This window comes from Giraffa tippelskirchi, chromosome 6 (genome assembly GCF_054371585.1).
Source record: "Giraffa tippelskirchi isolate mGirTip1 chromosome 6, T2T-mGirTip1v1.2.pri, whole genome shotgun sequence".
In the NCBI taxonomy this organism is placed as follows: Eukaryota; Metazoa; Chordata; class Mammalia; order Artiodactyla; family Giraffidae; genus Giraffa; species Giraffa tippelskirchi.
Window position 1 is genome coordinate 46,818,541 of NC_137280.1, and position 15,853 is coordinate 46,834,393.

The window sequence follows — 15,853 nt, forward strand, 5'->3', positions numbered from 1 at the left end:
ACTCTTAGTGGTGGTACATGGGACCTAATTCCCTGACCAGGGATCGAACCTGGGCCCCCTGCATTGGGAGCTCAGAGTCTTAGCCACTGGACCACCAGGGAAGCCCCAAACTTTTCTATTTCAAAGAGTCTTGCCTGTTTAAATTAGTCAGAGGATTTCAGCATTTCACTTGCTGTACTATCAGAGCCAGTTTCAGTTTGCCTAAGCCTTCTTTGTCTATGGCCATACCATCCAGAATGCACCTGATCTCCGAAGCTAAGCAGGGTTGGGCTTGGTTAGTACGTGGATGGGAGCCTGCCTGGGAATACAGGGTGCTGTAGGCTATTTTGGGGGCTTCCCAGGTGGCGCTAGTGGTAAAGAACCAGCCTCCCAATGCAGGAGATGTAAAAGACACAGGTTCAGTCCCTGGGTCAGGAAGGTCCCCTGTAGGAGGGCATGGCAACCCACTCCAGTATTCTTTCTAGAGAACCCTATGGACTGAGGAGCCTGATGGACTACGCTTCATGGGGTCGCAGAGTCAGACCCAAATGAAGTGACTTAGCATGCATGCATGCAAGCCTTCTTTCAATCTGTTAGTAAAAGTAAAATTTAATATAACATTTTTATGTTCCTGTAAAACATTAACCAAGTCACACTATAAATTATTTTCCTGAAAGTCAAATAAGTTATTTGAGACAGAGTCTAGCACAGGTATCTAAGTCATTAAAACATTCACCAAGTGCTTTTACTGAATGAGGCCCAGTTTTACTCTCTGGAGATACTCTGAACAAGGTAGACCTTGTAAATTTTCTGAACAATGGAATCTAAAGCTAAGTTAACAAGAACCTAAGTATACTGCTGTGAAGGGAGTATTAAACTGCTAGGAACTCTCAGACTACGCCAAAGCCTTTGACTATGTGGATCACAACAAACTGGAAAATTCTTGAAGAGATGGAAATACCAGAACACCTTACCTGCCTCCTGAGAAATCTGTATGCAGGTCAAGAAGCAACAGTTAGAACTGGACATGGAACAGCAGACTGGTTCCAAATAGGGAAAGGTATGTCAAAGTGGTGTATTGTCACCCTGCTTATTTAACTTATATGCAGAGTATATCATGCTAAATGATATACTAAATGCCAGGCTAGACGAAGCACAAGCTAGAATCAAGATTGCCGGGAGAAATATCAATAACCTCATATACGCAAATGACACCACCCTTATGGCAGAAAGAGAAGAACTAAAGAGCCTCTTGATGAAAGTGAAAGAGGAGAGCGAAAAAGTTGGCTTAAAACTCAACATTCAGAAAACTAAAATGATGGCATCCACTCCCATCACTTCATGGCAAATAGATGGGGAAACAATGGAAACAGAGACTTGATTTTATTGGGCTCCAAAATCACTGCAGATGGTAACTACAGTCATGAAATTAAAAGACGCTTGCTCCTTGGAAGAAAAGCTATGACCAACCTATACAGTATATTAAAGTGCAGAGACATTAGTTTGATAACAAAGGTTTGTCTAGTCAAAGCTATGGTTTTTCCAGTAGTCATGTATGGATGTTAGAGTTGGACTATAAAGAAAGCTGAGTGCTGAAGAATTGATGCTTTTGAACTGTGGTGTTGGAGAAGACTCTTGAGAGTTGTTTGGACTGCAAGGAGATCAAACCAGTTGATCCTAAAGAAAATCAGTCCTGAATATTCATTGGAAGGACTGATGCTGAAGCTGAAACTCGAGTACTTTGGTCACCTGATGCGAAGAACTGACTCCCTGGAAAAGATCATGATGCTGGGAAAGACTGAAGGCAGGAGGAGAAGGGGATGACAGAGGATGAGATGGTTGGATGGCATCACCAACTCAATGGACATGAGTAGGAGCAAGCTCCGGGAGTTGTTGATAGACAGGGAAGCCTGGCGTGCTGCAGTCCATGGGGTCGCAAAGAGTCAGACATGACTAAGTGACTGAACTGAACTGAGGGACTCTCAGGAGGAATACTCCCCCAAAGAAGAGCTACCCCAGTAAACTTTCTGAAGGAAGTAACCTGACATTAAGCTGAAATTTGAAAAACAGAACTAGCCAGAAAAAAAAACAACAGGCGATTACTTTTCTAAGCAAAGAGTATAGCGATATGTGGAAGGCCTGAGGCAGAGAGCAAGAATCTAGAACCATTAAGAACTGAGATTCAGTTAGACCTGAGAGTGGATTAATACATGGGGAGTGACAAAAGATAACCTTAATCAATAAGTATAGATCCTGCAAGGGCCTTTTGGACTTTATCCTAATAGCAATAGGGAGTTATGTATTACACCGATGTTTCTAAGAGCACTAGGTTAAGTTTTGATGAGGGCTAGATGAGATCAGATGAGATTGATAGGTGGAAATAAAAAATGAGAAAAGCGCCCAAGACATGGCAAACATCAGATGTAAAATGGTTAGCGCAAGAAGGGACCACAGAGCGGAGAAGTAAGGAGTCTTTAAGAAGTAATTTATGAGTGACTTCACGTGTGGCCCGGAGGTCAAGGAAAACAAAGTCTTAAAGTTTTTCATTAGATTTACCAATGAAGTGGTCTTTGGTAAAATGAGGAAGCCAATTAACATTAGTATCCAAATACTTTCTCAGGCAGTTGATAATACAGTAGCATTTTTGGTCTCCTTTTATACTCCTTTAAATAAAAGGCATCCCAGTTTCAGATGGCTCAACCTGACCTTCATTTTTAGGCCCTTTTAAAATAAAGGATGACTGCCTCCAATGAGTGGGGTTTCCCAGGTGGCGCTAATGGTAAAGAACCTGACTGCCAGTGCAAGAGACATAGGAGACGCGGATTCAGTCCCTGGGTCAGGAAGATCCCTTGGAGGAGGCCACTCCAGTGTTCTTGCCTGGAGAATCCCATGGAGCCTGGTGGACTACAGTCCATGGAGTTGCAAAGAGTCGGACACAACTGAAGCAACCAAACAAGCATGCATGCCCCCAATAAGCTGCTAAAATCTCTTTACTGCCACAGCCTTCAGTGATGCCAACTCATACTGAGCCATTCAATTAAAAACAATAACAAACTCGTTGAGGTTTCTCTGACAGACAAGATTGAAGGCTTGAAATTTTGACATGAAAGAGTAACGAGTCAATGAAGTCACCATGAAAACAAACTCGCAGTTTTCATTCTAAGATGTGAATACTATTATCCATTATTTGACACTGGTGAAGTAATCAATTGAGTCATCTTGGTGTGATGGGAAATGCCTAGCTAACAACAAAGAGAATTGCCAGAAAAAGAAAACTTGTCAGTCCTAACTTCACTGGACTCAATATTTCAGCTATGATGCCTTGGTTGCAAGTAGCAACAAAAGCAAACAAAAACAGTTGCTTGAACGGAGAGTTTGTTGGTTCACCTAACTTCAGAGTCCAAAAACATACTTGGCTTAGGCATAGTTGGATTAGACTTCTGGTAATGAGAGTTGGACGGTGAAGAAAGCTGAGCGCCGAAGAATTGATGCTTTTGAACTATGGTGTTGGAGAAGACTCTTGAGAGTCCCTTGGACTGTAAGGAGGTCCAATCAATCCATCCTAAAGGAGATCAATCCTGAGTGTTCATTGGAAGGACTGATGTTGAAGCTGAAACTCCAATACTTTGGCCACCTCATGCAAAGAGTTGACTCATTGGAAAAGACCGTGATGCTGGGAAAGATTGAGGGCAGGAGGAAAAGGGGACGACAGAGGATGAGATGGCTGGATGGCATCACCGACTCGATGTACATGGGTTTGGGTAGACTCCGGGAGTTGGTGATGGACAGAGAGGCCTGGCGTGCTGCAATTCATGGGGTCGCAGAGAGTCGGACACGACTGAGCGACTGAACCGAACTGAATGGTTCCCAAGCTCCGCCCTCCACATGCTGACCTAAGTCTCAAGCTGGATACCTCCCAAATGGCTGCACACCACACCATCTAGTCACTGGAAAGAGCTGCTCACAGATGTCACAATAAGGTTCTGTCTTCACTCTGACTGGCTAACTAGGGTCATGAAGAGCTACCCCTGGGATTACATATAGTGACTGGTTTAGACCAATTAAGTTTATTTATATATAAGATTATTTATGTACACAAATATAATTTATATAAGATTATTTATAGTGACTGATTTAGACCAATTAAGGGCAACCCCTGCAGCTGGGAGTGGGGTCAGTAATACACCAAATTCATGACTACTACACACTGAGGCTAAATGGATACCAGAGGCAACCAACGATGTCCCCTCTGCTTTATAGTCCAGTCCATGCGAAAACAGCCCCAGAAAAGAGTATTTGCATTTTATTGTAAATGCAGTTACTTTATTAAAAAGCAAGAACCTTTATAAATATTTCTGAAGTATATTTTTTAAATTTTAATGTATTGTCATGAGCATTTTTGGTATAAGTGATCCAATTCATAATACTGAGATTTTAGGAAATCAAGGCTCAATTTGCAGCCATCCTTATTCAGAAACTAAGTCATGAATTGGCGTTGCCTTTTCCTGCAGAGTATTATCTTATAGCCTTGAGCTATTCAGGAGTTAAAAAGGCCATTTTCTAAGTGAAGTCTGGCTTTTGTTCAGCTTCAACTTTTTTCAGAGATAATTTCTCAAGCTCTTTGGTGATAACATACCAGGAATGTCAATCATCATCAAAAATTTAATCCCAACATCCAAGTAATAAAGCCAGAGCCAGAGCACAGGCTGGAGCAGAAATGGAGAGAGACGTCATGGATATGCACTGGGAATTCGGACCCATGAAGGGACAGTGAGATCCCAGAACTAAGGCTGCTCCAAATTTTCCAGATTGTTTTAATATCTCAAGGTCCCAGTTCCAAACAATTCATCTCAAGGTCCCAGCTCCAAACAGTTTGACAACATTAACTTCTATATATATTGTTGAGACTTTATGCATTTAGTATCATTTTAGGTTACACTGTCCAGTTATAGAAGGACTTCAAGCTACACATTTATCAATTAACAATAAGACACCACACAAGTTATTCTGAAATCAACTGTACTGCCAAGAACAAACAGCCAACAGGAGCAGAGAAACCATTTGTGCTCTGCTGTTTCTGAATTTGGAAAATCAACTCTGAAACCAAATATCACGTGCTCCATCTGAGGGATCAAGTTTGAAGACTGTTGTTACAAATTAGTATGACTACCTGGTATTCAGGGTTTTGAAAAATCACTGCATCACACAATAGAATAATAAACTGCCCTATAGTGCAGCCACTTGAAAATAAACACTGAAGAGCAGGAGCATAAGTAACTTTACAGTGAGTCAGAGGGACTGTTTGGGTGTTGGAGAGCTGCATATTGCAGAGGTTCAGAGTTTCCAAAAACCGTTCTGTGAGTGATGAGGTACAGATGCGTAAGTCATGCATGCAGAGAAGAGTTCATTTATATTGCTAAGTCTGCACTGTATCCACATGCAGCTGACTAAAATGAACGGAACACAGACTGTTGAGTTTCCAAAGTTTCTTTCTAAATTTCTGGATTGTTTTAACTATAAACTCCAAAGAGACGCACACTGGTGAGCAATGTGGTTTTTTGTTTTTTGAAGATATAAAAATATACTACACGGAATGATGGCTCTTGGTTTTGCTCATCTGTTTGATATAAAGGTTGATTATTATTAAATTATGATAGGGTAAGTATTTCACTCATTGTTTAATAATTGATGTGTCTATGTCACTGCATTTGAAAAGTAAATATCAAGTTGTATGTTCTCTCATTCTAGTCTATCTTCAATACAAGTTTTAGCAGCAGATAAATTTACCTCCTTAGAGTCAAATGCTAGTTTAAGGACTTCAAGTAATCAGTCTGTTCTGAAGTAATCAGTTTGTAAGTTTCTAAAAATTTCTAACAGTAATCTGAGATTTTAGTCACAAAATAATTTACATGCATATTTATAAATATATATTATTTGAGCTAATTGTAACAGTTTTTTTAAAGAATTATTTTTTTACTTTTAAAGTAACACCAGTTAATGGTAGGAACTTTCAAAGATTCAGGAATGTAAAATAGGACCATTAAAAAATCTATTATCTTTAAATTATAAATAGTAATTCTTAACATTTTGGTATACTTTACTTCTGTATCTTGTATGGAAATAGATACACTGTTAAGAAAATACAAATATCAAAGAAAGGACAATAAATATAATTTTTATTCTACTTTTTCATTTAATATTATCAATAATTTACCATAATTTATTTTACCAGTGAATAAATTCAAACATCACTTTAAATAAATACACACTGTGTTAAGCATTTGTACCTACCAAAATATTTTTAACAATTCTATGATTTTTTGATGTTTATGTTTTTGTTTTAATATTTTAGTATTATGAATCCTTCTGTAATAAAACACTTCATGTAATTACTTAAAAAAAAAAAAAAAATTTCTAACCCTTCTATCCAAATATTACTGGAAGAAATGCCATTTATCTTTATAAAGTTATGACCTACTTATTTTAGAAAACTAGTAACACAAAACTCAGGTCAACTATAACCAGAATGGTGTATTTAAACTTTTGATCTCAGAAATCAGAATATTACAAAAATAAAATAAGGAACTCTGTCATTTCAAGTCAAATTCGGGAGGAAACAGCTAAAATCATAGCTTGATAACTAACACCAATGATTAATTGCTTTTTCAACATGTGGATTATCTTGGTGCCAAAAATTATGGAACAATTGCCTAACAAATTGGAGAGTCCCTGATGTCAGTACTCGTATTTTCTTTGGATTATACTAAGCAATTATGCTAAACTTTCTAATGACTGAGTAAAATGGTATTGTGCCTTGGGGCACATTTTGATGAACTGCAGTTGTACTTTTCATAACCTAAGAGGAATATGCATAAAGCAATATATTGTTAAGAATAGAGCTTTGTGACCTTTATGTTAGGTTATAAGGGGGTTATAAATATCTATTACCTAACTACGAATATGTTTACCATTACAAACCATAACTTTAAACTACTTTCCTTCCTGAAAATTTAAAGTTTGTATAAGTACATCTCTAAATAAATGTTTTATTTAAATGACTCATTTTTGTTCCTAGAATTTGCACTTTATACTCCATGCTCAATGTATTATTTAAATAAACTTCAATTTATTATTTATATTATTGATGATACTAAATAAGTCCTTTAAAACATGTATGTGTTTAGCTTTAAATCTTCTACTTCAACTCCTATGTAATCCTATCATTTCTTGCATATGTTTCTAGTATACTGGAGGATAATAAGATTCTGAGCTTAAATAAAATAACACAAATTAGACTAAATAAAAAATTAATTTATGATCGTATATGAGAGGGCATACCATGTTGAATAATTACAATCATCTGAAAAGCTCTATACCTTCAGAGAGGTTAACTTGGTATGCCACCAATGTAAGAACTATACACAAACATCACTTTCCAAGGGAGATTATTTTTTAAGTTTCTAACTAGTCTTAATATTCAAGGTAAAACAACACATTACCTAAAACTAAGGAACTATGGACTGTTGAAATAGTAATTCATTTAGACAGACATCAATACTATGGATTTCTAGTTATCTCAAGATCTAAAAATAGTTTATTAACAAGTGCTTTAAGCTATTACGGAAATAGTATGGAATTTGTCAAGAAACCTAAAAACAGAACTACCATATGACCCAACAATCCCCTCCTGGGTATATATCTGAAAAAAACCAAAAACACTAATTGCACCCCAATGTTTATCATAGCATTATTTACAATTGTCTAGATATAGAAGCAACCTATGTGCCCATCAACAGATGAATGGATGAAGAAGTGGTATATATGTGTGTGTGTATATATATATATAAAATATATTATATACATATACATATAATATATATTTTCAACAATATGGATGGACTTGAAGGGTACTAGCTAAATGAAATGTCAGAGAAGGACAAATACTGTATGATACCAGGATGATACTATATGATATCACTTGTATGTGAAATCTAAAAAATTTAACAAACTAGTTACTAAAACAAAAAGCAGACTCACAGATATAGAAAAGCAGTGGGGAGTGGAAAGGGGTAGGACTACTATGTATAAAATAAGCTACAGGATATACTGTACAACACAGGGAATATAGCCAGTATTTTGATAACTATAAATGGAGTATAATCATTAAAAATTGTTATATTTATACCTATAACTATTATAATATTGTATATTGGGACTTCCCTAGTGGTTCAGTGGCTAAGACTCCACGCACCAGATGCAGGAGGCCCATGTTTACCCCTGGTCGAGGAACCAGATCCCACATGCTGCAAGTAAGATTCCACCTGCCACAATGAAGACAGAAGATCCCCCATGCAGCAACTAAGACCCACACAGCCAAATAAATAAAAATACTATACAGCAACTATAACTCAATTTAAAAAATGCTTTATCTATTTCAGTAAAGAACAAACTGAAACAAAAGCTCTATTAAATTTTGGATTTGGGAGCACAAGTTGAAATTACACTTTCTAATTCTCAGGCTCCTGCTAAAAGCATCTTTGATTAATACTATATTCATTACATTAATATTACACTATAAGCACATTACATGTAGTTGGTAAGTATCTGTTCAAAGAATAAATGCAATGGACATTTCAGTTTATTTTTAAGAAATATTAACAATATATGTTTTTAGGATGACAAAATTAAATATGTATGCCTTTTTATGGGAAGCTGACTTGTTTCACTGTAAGATTATGATAAAATGAAAATCTTTTCCCAAACTTCTTAGCAGATTTAAAACGAGTGAAAAAAAGCTTTTTAAATTTTTTCAATAAAGGATCATTACTGCAGAAATATACAAATGGAAATGCACACTAGTAAAAAAAAAAAAAAAAAAAAATGACGACAAAAAAAGCACCAGTCATTTTCAAAACAAACAAGAAGGATGAAACTCTTTTCAAACATATAAAGAATCTGCCTGCCAATGCAGGAGACACAAGAGATGCATGTTCGATCCCTGGGTCAGGACCAGCCCCTGGGGAAGGGAATGGCTACACATTCCAGTATTCTTGCCTGGAAAATTTCATGGACAGAGGAGCCTTGTGGGCTATAGTCCGTGGGGCCACAAAGAGTCAAACACGACTGAGCGCACACACACAGACACACAAACACGAACAACCAAAAAAGCAGACAGGAGCCAAAAAACAAAACAATTAAATACAAATATATAAGACATTTTCAATGATTTTCACAAACTGTTTTGAAAGACACAGGACTACAGTGTATTACATTGCTTAGTTTTGCTCTTAGCCTCAATCTATCATCAACTAATTAAACTTTTGCTGAACTTATTATTGGCCTGATAAACTTAAGCAGTGTCTTGGATCTCTATTAGAAGACAGAGGTTCCCCACCCGTGGTTTAAGAGACAAATTTTTTTTTAATTCCTAAAACATAAGCAATGAACTATTCCTGAAACCTAAACTGTTTCCAAAATTGTAAGTTCTTTTCTTGCAAATGCTTCCTGAAAGATTCAGACTAAAGTGTTAGGCTCTACTGACATTAGATGTTTCAGGAATCTTCATTCCTGAATAAAACATAATAAAACATAGCTTCAATTAGAACATCTGTGGCAATGTTAACAAAAATACTTTCCAGAAAACATTTTTACTCTAAAATACATTAACTAAAATATATATTTAGATATAAATGTGACTTTAACATAATGAAACTGATTTGCAGCTTAGATCGCTTAATTTACAGTCACATCTAATAGAACTTTAAAAATACAACTTGAGAAACTTTAGTGTACTAACATTAAGAGAACTTTTAAAAAATTAATAGAACTTGTCAAAGTCCTTTCCAGTCCATTCTTAGATACTGATGGGAGCGTGGTTAGACTGCTGGACTTAAGGTTGTTTCTGAGGTTAAGTGGACTTGATGTGGTGACTCTACATGGTGGTACTAATATATGAGAGTCCTGGAGATGGCTCTCAGGCTCTTCTTTGGGTAGCAGCTTGGACTGTGGGCAAGACAGAAACTAGAGGAGGCAGAGCAGATGTGTGCAAGATACAAATGAGTTCAATTCTTGACAGGTTCAGGGGGTTTTTTTTTTTGGCCTCTAGGACATTCATATTCATGTGGAATGAGTGTCAGGCAGCTGGTTGGATGCATAGGTCTGGAACTCAAGAGAAATACCTTGGTTTGTTGTACTTAGAACTTATATAATCATCAACCAGCCACCTGGGAACTTGTTGGATTAAAAAATTAGTGATTCAACCATTTTAAACTATTTTAATATTAGCTGTCTCAAAGAGATTTTCTAGTCTACAAAGAGCAGAATCCAATATGAACATTTAGAATATAATGTCATCATTCTTAAAAACCTTGATTACTAAAAAAAAGAAGAAGAAAAATTAAACAGTCATAATCCCACCACCAAAAAATAACCACAATTAAATATTTTGGGATATAGATATAAAAATATATCTAATTCTATACATGTACAGACACAGATGGGCTTCCCTGGTGGCTCACTGGTAAAGAATCCACTTGCCAATGCAGGAGACACAAGTTTGATTCCTGGGTTGGGAAGATCCCCTGGAGCAGGAAATGGCAACCCACTCCAGTGTTCTTGCCTGGAGAATCCTGTGGACAGAGGAGCCTGGTGGGCTACAGTCCATAGGGTCGAAAAGAGTCGGACACAGCTTAGCAACTAAAGAACAACATGGACACAGACATAGATATATTTCCTTTCAGACATTTAAATATATATATATATATAATTTTTCCACAAATGAGTTCATACTCCTTTTTACAATGACATATGAAACTGCTATAATACAAAGATTAACAAAGCAACTGGTTTTCAATGAGGTATTGCTAAACACGTTTCTCATAAAATAATGTTAGCAAATTCAGTGAGGGCTACACAGAGCAATAGGATGGCCCTGCATATACTGCTGGATCTGTTGTTCCCATATTGTTCCCAAATGACCTTTAAAATAGATAAGAATAACCTTGGTTTGTGCTGTAGTGTTTTAGCCATATTGTTCTGATCATTCTCTTACTTCATCACATCCTTCTGTAGCTGTTCATTCAGTTAGATATCCTGCTTCTACAATTCTTTTCCTAGTATCTGAATCTAATTTACTGGTTTTTGAATCGCTAATTATTTGTTCTTCTCAGAACAGATCTTACCTCTGACAAATCTTTCTCTGATAACTAGTTTTGCTTCCCTTTTCCATTCAAACTAGCTGGCTTAGTTATTAACTTGTTTGTCCCCACTTTCCTCCCATGCCACTATTTATGACTCCATGGTTTCAATGATTAGCTCTATTCTGGAAACTATTGAACCTCTCACCTCACATTTAACATGTGTAAACGAAATTCATCCACTTCCGCCCAAATTACCTGTCACCCTCTCCAATATTGTTCCTTCATCCTAACTAACATCCAGGAATTATCTTCAACTTCTCCCTCCCCTTATCCTATCCAATCTCTCTTTATTAAACCATGCTTCAAGATGCCTTCTAAATTTGTTTGTTCCATGTCACTTTCTTTGCCTTAACCCTAATCCAGGCCAACACTACTTCACAACTGGACAATAGCAACAATGTCCTGAATGGGGTTAGTACATCTGTCCCTATCCCCTTGTCCCTCTTTCTAGGCTACTCTTACTGAGACAGTCAGTGAAACATAAGGAGGGGAAACCTTTGCTTGAAATTAGGAGCTCAAGGCTAAATTCTCTCTCTGCCACCTCAGAGAACACCTTCAGCATATTTCTTTCCTCTCTCTAGGTCTGATAATTTCCTTATCTGCAAAATGGTAAGTTGGACTGTCCACGGGGACTCCAAGCCACCTGGTAATTCTAACAATCTTCTACTCTGACACTTCTTTGTTCAAGGAACAGCAATAACTTTTCCACTGTACCCCCACCCTAAAGATCAGAGCTATTACAGTTTTCCAGCTCGTAGAGTCCCTTAATGCAGATTGCTCACTTTACCAAATCCCTAATGAGCCCCCTTTCCAGGAAACTGCCCTCAAAGTGGAGATGCATGAGCAAAGCAGAGACATTAGTTTGCCAACCAAGGTCCATCTAGTCAAAGCTATGGTTTTTCCAGTAGTCATGCACTGATATGAGAGTTGGACTATAAAGAAAGCTGAGAGCCAAAGAACTGATGCTTTTGAACTGTGGTGCTGGAGAAGAATCTTGAGAGTCCCATGGACTGAAAGGAGATCAAACCAGTCAATCCTCAAGGAAATCAGTTCTGAATATTCATTGGAAGGACTGATGTAGAAGCCGAAACTCCAATGCTTTGGCCACCTGATGAGAAGAACTGACTCACTGGAAAAGACCCTGATGCTGCGAAAGATTGAAGGCAGGAGGAGAAGGGGACGACAGAGGGTGAGACGGTTGGATGGCATCACCGACCTGATGGACATGAGTTTGAGCAAGCTCCAGTAGTTGGTGATGGACAGGAAAGCCTGGCTTGCTGCAGTCCATGGGGTTGCAAAGAGTCGGACACGACTGAGCGACTGAACTGAATGAGCCCCAGTCTTTCCACTGTCAATGTCAGTTTCTTGTTCTATTGTTCTTCTTCTTCATTTATTTGTACATTATGTATTTTCTAAATACTTGGGGGTGACCGCTAAGGTACAAGGCATTTTGCCAGGTCCTGGGAACAGCAAGGTAAAAGACATAATCTTAACCCTCAAAGAATTTACTATCTTATTGGAGATATGGGTAACAAACATATTGTAGTGTGTTTGTGCTATACTAAAGAAGTTACCACATCCCAGTTGGTCGGGGGGTGGGGGACAGATAAAAGTATCACTTAACAAGACTGAGAACCTATGAAGGCTTCAGGAAAAAAATGTGCTAATTTCAAGCTGATTCCTTGAATCTCAAAAGGCAAAATAAGAATTAGGGAGGAAGGGATAAACTTTTTTTTAGAACAGGGCATACAGGGCCAAATGCCAAACTGTAAATACTGAAGAGGGCAAGAGGCAAGCAGTGAAACTGGTCATTATAAACGGACTGGACGGTCACCCTGAAGAGTTTGGATTTTATCAGAGGAAAGGTGAAATATGGGCTATACTTTCAGACAATTCTTTTCCCGCCCTATTATTGGGGAAACGTGGTAATAGCACTGAAACGTTCAAAGCTGATGGCAAGGAGAATCCAGTAGGGGGAAATGGTGACCTGCCAAAAACTGTTCTGGTCCACGAAAACAGTAATGTGACCGATGCTTTATGGCCTCATCCCACTAACCGACATCCACTCGGACTCTGCCTCGTGGATACCCATCAACCCCCGGCTGCTATGTCACAGAGGGAGGTCGGCGCGAGGCCACAGAGGAGCGCGCTTCCGGAGACCGCGAGACATTTCCCGTGAGCCGCGGCCGACCAGAGCGTCTGTCTGGTTGCTCAGCAACCGCACCAGGGCTGCCGAGGAGGCTGGAATCCGCGATATTTACCAAACCTGAGTTACCGACCTGGCGCGTCCCACGAACGGTGAGATGCCTTCTGGGGCGAAGTGTGGGAACCGAGGAGGCCCTAGAGCCATGTTTCTCAAAATTGCCTGCTTCTGAGACTTTCCTGTGCTGCTAAGTCACTTCAGTCGTGTCCGACTCTGTGCAACCCCATAGACGGCAGCCCACCAGGCTCTGCCATCCCTGGGATTCTCCAGGCAAGGATACTGGAGTGGGTTGCCATTTCCTTCTCCAGTGCATGAAAGGGAAAAGTGAAAGTGAAGTCACTCAGTCGTCCAACTCTTAGCGACCCCATGGACTGTAGCCTACCAGGCTCCTCCGTCCATGGGATTTTCCAGGCAAGAGTACTGGAGTGGGGTGCCATTGACTTTCCTGTAGCTCTTGTTAAAATGAGGGTTCCTAAGCCTTTTCTCCAGATAACCAGAATTTCCAGAAAAAAGATCTTAAAGTCTGTATTTTAAACCAAGGGCTAGAATCAGGCAAGGTTGGGAAACAGCTCTAGGACAGGGAGACGGGTGGAGGGGTAGCTGCGAAGCTGAGGGAGCGGGATCAGTGGGGTTTGAAAAAGGGAAAGCCTCATAGCTAGCAGTCTACAGCTTTTGAGTTTGGAGCTACCTAAGGGAAATATTGGAGAAGGCGATGGCACCCCACTCCAGTACTCTTGCCTGGAAAATCCCATGGACGGAGGAGCCTGGTAGGCTACAGTCCATGGGGTCGCTAAGAGTCGGACACGACTGAGAGACTTCACTTTCACTTTTCCCTTTCTTGCACTGGAGAAGGAAATGGCAACCCACTCCAGTATTCTTGCCTGGAGAATCCCAGGGACGGCGGAGCCTGGTGGGCTGCCATCTATAGGGTCGCACAGAGTTGGACACGACTGAAGCCACTTAGCAGTAGCAGCAGTAGCAAGGGAAATATACAAACCCAATTCAGAAAGGTCCCCTGCATCTGGCCTAGCCTGCTGGAGCCCGAAAGGATAAAATCTACTAAAGTGGATTCCCCAAGCAGTCGTAGTAGAGCAGGTCTAAGCTAACTTCCCTGATGGCTCAGATGGTAAAAGCATTTACCTACAATGCAGGAGACCAGGGTTCCATCCCTGGGTCGGGAAGATCCCCTGGAGAAGGAAATGGCAACCCACTCCAGTACCCTTGCCTGGAAAATTCCATGGACGGAGGAGCCTGGTAGGCTACAGTCCATGGGGTCACAAAGAGTAGGACACGACTGAGCAACTTTACTTTCACTTTAAGCTGTCCCCACTAGTGATCTGGAGAGATAAGAGACATCCTAGCAAGTATATGCCTGAGATAACAGAGATATATAGCAGGGATAAATTATGAAAAAGCAGTTTCCAAAACTTTAGAAGATAATGAAACTCTTTTAAAAAAAAGAAAATCAGGGACATCTCACAAATGTTGACATAACTATTTTTATTATATTGTTCTAAAGTGTATTCAAATCCAAACTAGGTTCAGTTTAAACTCCTGAAGCTTATAATTTCTCTAAAACAAACTATAGAACCAATAAAGGTGGATATTCTATTCAGGAGATCAATGGTGGTGTTTTGATGAAACCAAATCCTCTCGCAGATCTGATTGCTACAATGCACATTCTTTTGAGTCAATAGTCTCTATTATTGCATTACTGGTTGATTCAATTCTCTCCCTTTCCGTATTCAAACCCTTGGGAAGCTTGCCTATGGCTTGTTGATGAGGTCCATTGGCCTTCCTCTGGTTTAATACATACATCACTTATATATGACGCTAGCCTCCTTCCTTTTCTAGTTCTATGAGGAAATTAATTTCTATACAAACACCAACTTGTGCACTGGAATGTAGAGACAAAGTCCATTTATAGCATGGTCATTCAGGAAGATTCAGATGATCCAAAATTTATGTTTTAGCCCAGGTTAGAAAACAGAGCCTGAAGGAAAAAGTCATGTGATAACACTTTTTCAGGGGTTGTAATCTCAGGGAAGCAGGAGAGAGGCAGGAAAGGACTAAGAGATGGAAGGAGAGCAAATTAAGAGAGTGTGTAACCCAGAAGAACACCACATGTTTTCAAAGGGACCTTTTGAAACTGATGTGTCTCCTAAAAGTCCATGAGGGGAAGAAGGGAGAAGTCATTCATGGCTCCTGTCTCCCATTAGTCAAAGTCACTCTCAAAGGACATCACTTCCTTCATAGTATAGGGCTGCTCCTGCATGAAACTGTTTGCAAATCATACACCTGATAGGGGTCTACAACTCAATAAAAAAACAACCTGATTGAAAATGGGCAAAGGACTTGAATACCTTTCTCCAAAGAAGATAGGCAAATGGCCAATAAGCACATAAAAAGCTCAACATCACTAATTAGGGAAATGAGTATCGAAACTACAATGAGATACTACCTCACGCCCAAT

The 15,853-nt window shown here is 39.1% G+C and overlaps 2 protein-coding genes and 1 non-coding gene across 9 annotated transcripts in view; 1 reads left to right on the forward strand and 2 right to left on the reverse strand.

The window, feature by feature from the left end:
- The window catches only part of CSPP1 (centrosome and spindle pole associated protein 1), a 180,388-nt gene that overhangs the window by 131,130 nt on the left and 33,405 nt on the right, over window positions 1–15,853 (reverse strand). The gene's annotated exons all lie outside the window — the stretch shown is intronic.
- Window positions 29–101, reverse strand: TRNAG-CCC (transfer RNA glycine (anticodon CCC)). Its single transcript has one exon. It is a non-coding gene; the product is annotated as a tRNA-Gly (tRNA).
- Window positions 13,341–15,853, forward strand: part of PPP1R42 (protein phosphatase 1 regulatory subunit 42) — a 34,683-nt gene continuing 32,170 nt past the window's right edge. For all 4 annotated transcript variants that reach the window (XR_014057304.1, XR_014057305.1, XM_081503246.1 and 1 more), the window contains exon 1: window positions 13,341–13,475. The gene's annotated coding sequence lies outside the window, so the exon portion shown is untranslated. The remainder of the gene's footprint in view (window positions 13,476–15,853) is intronic.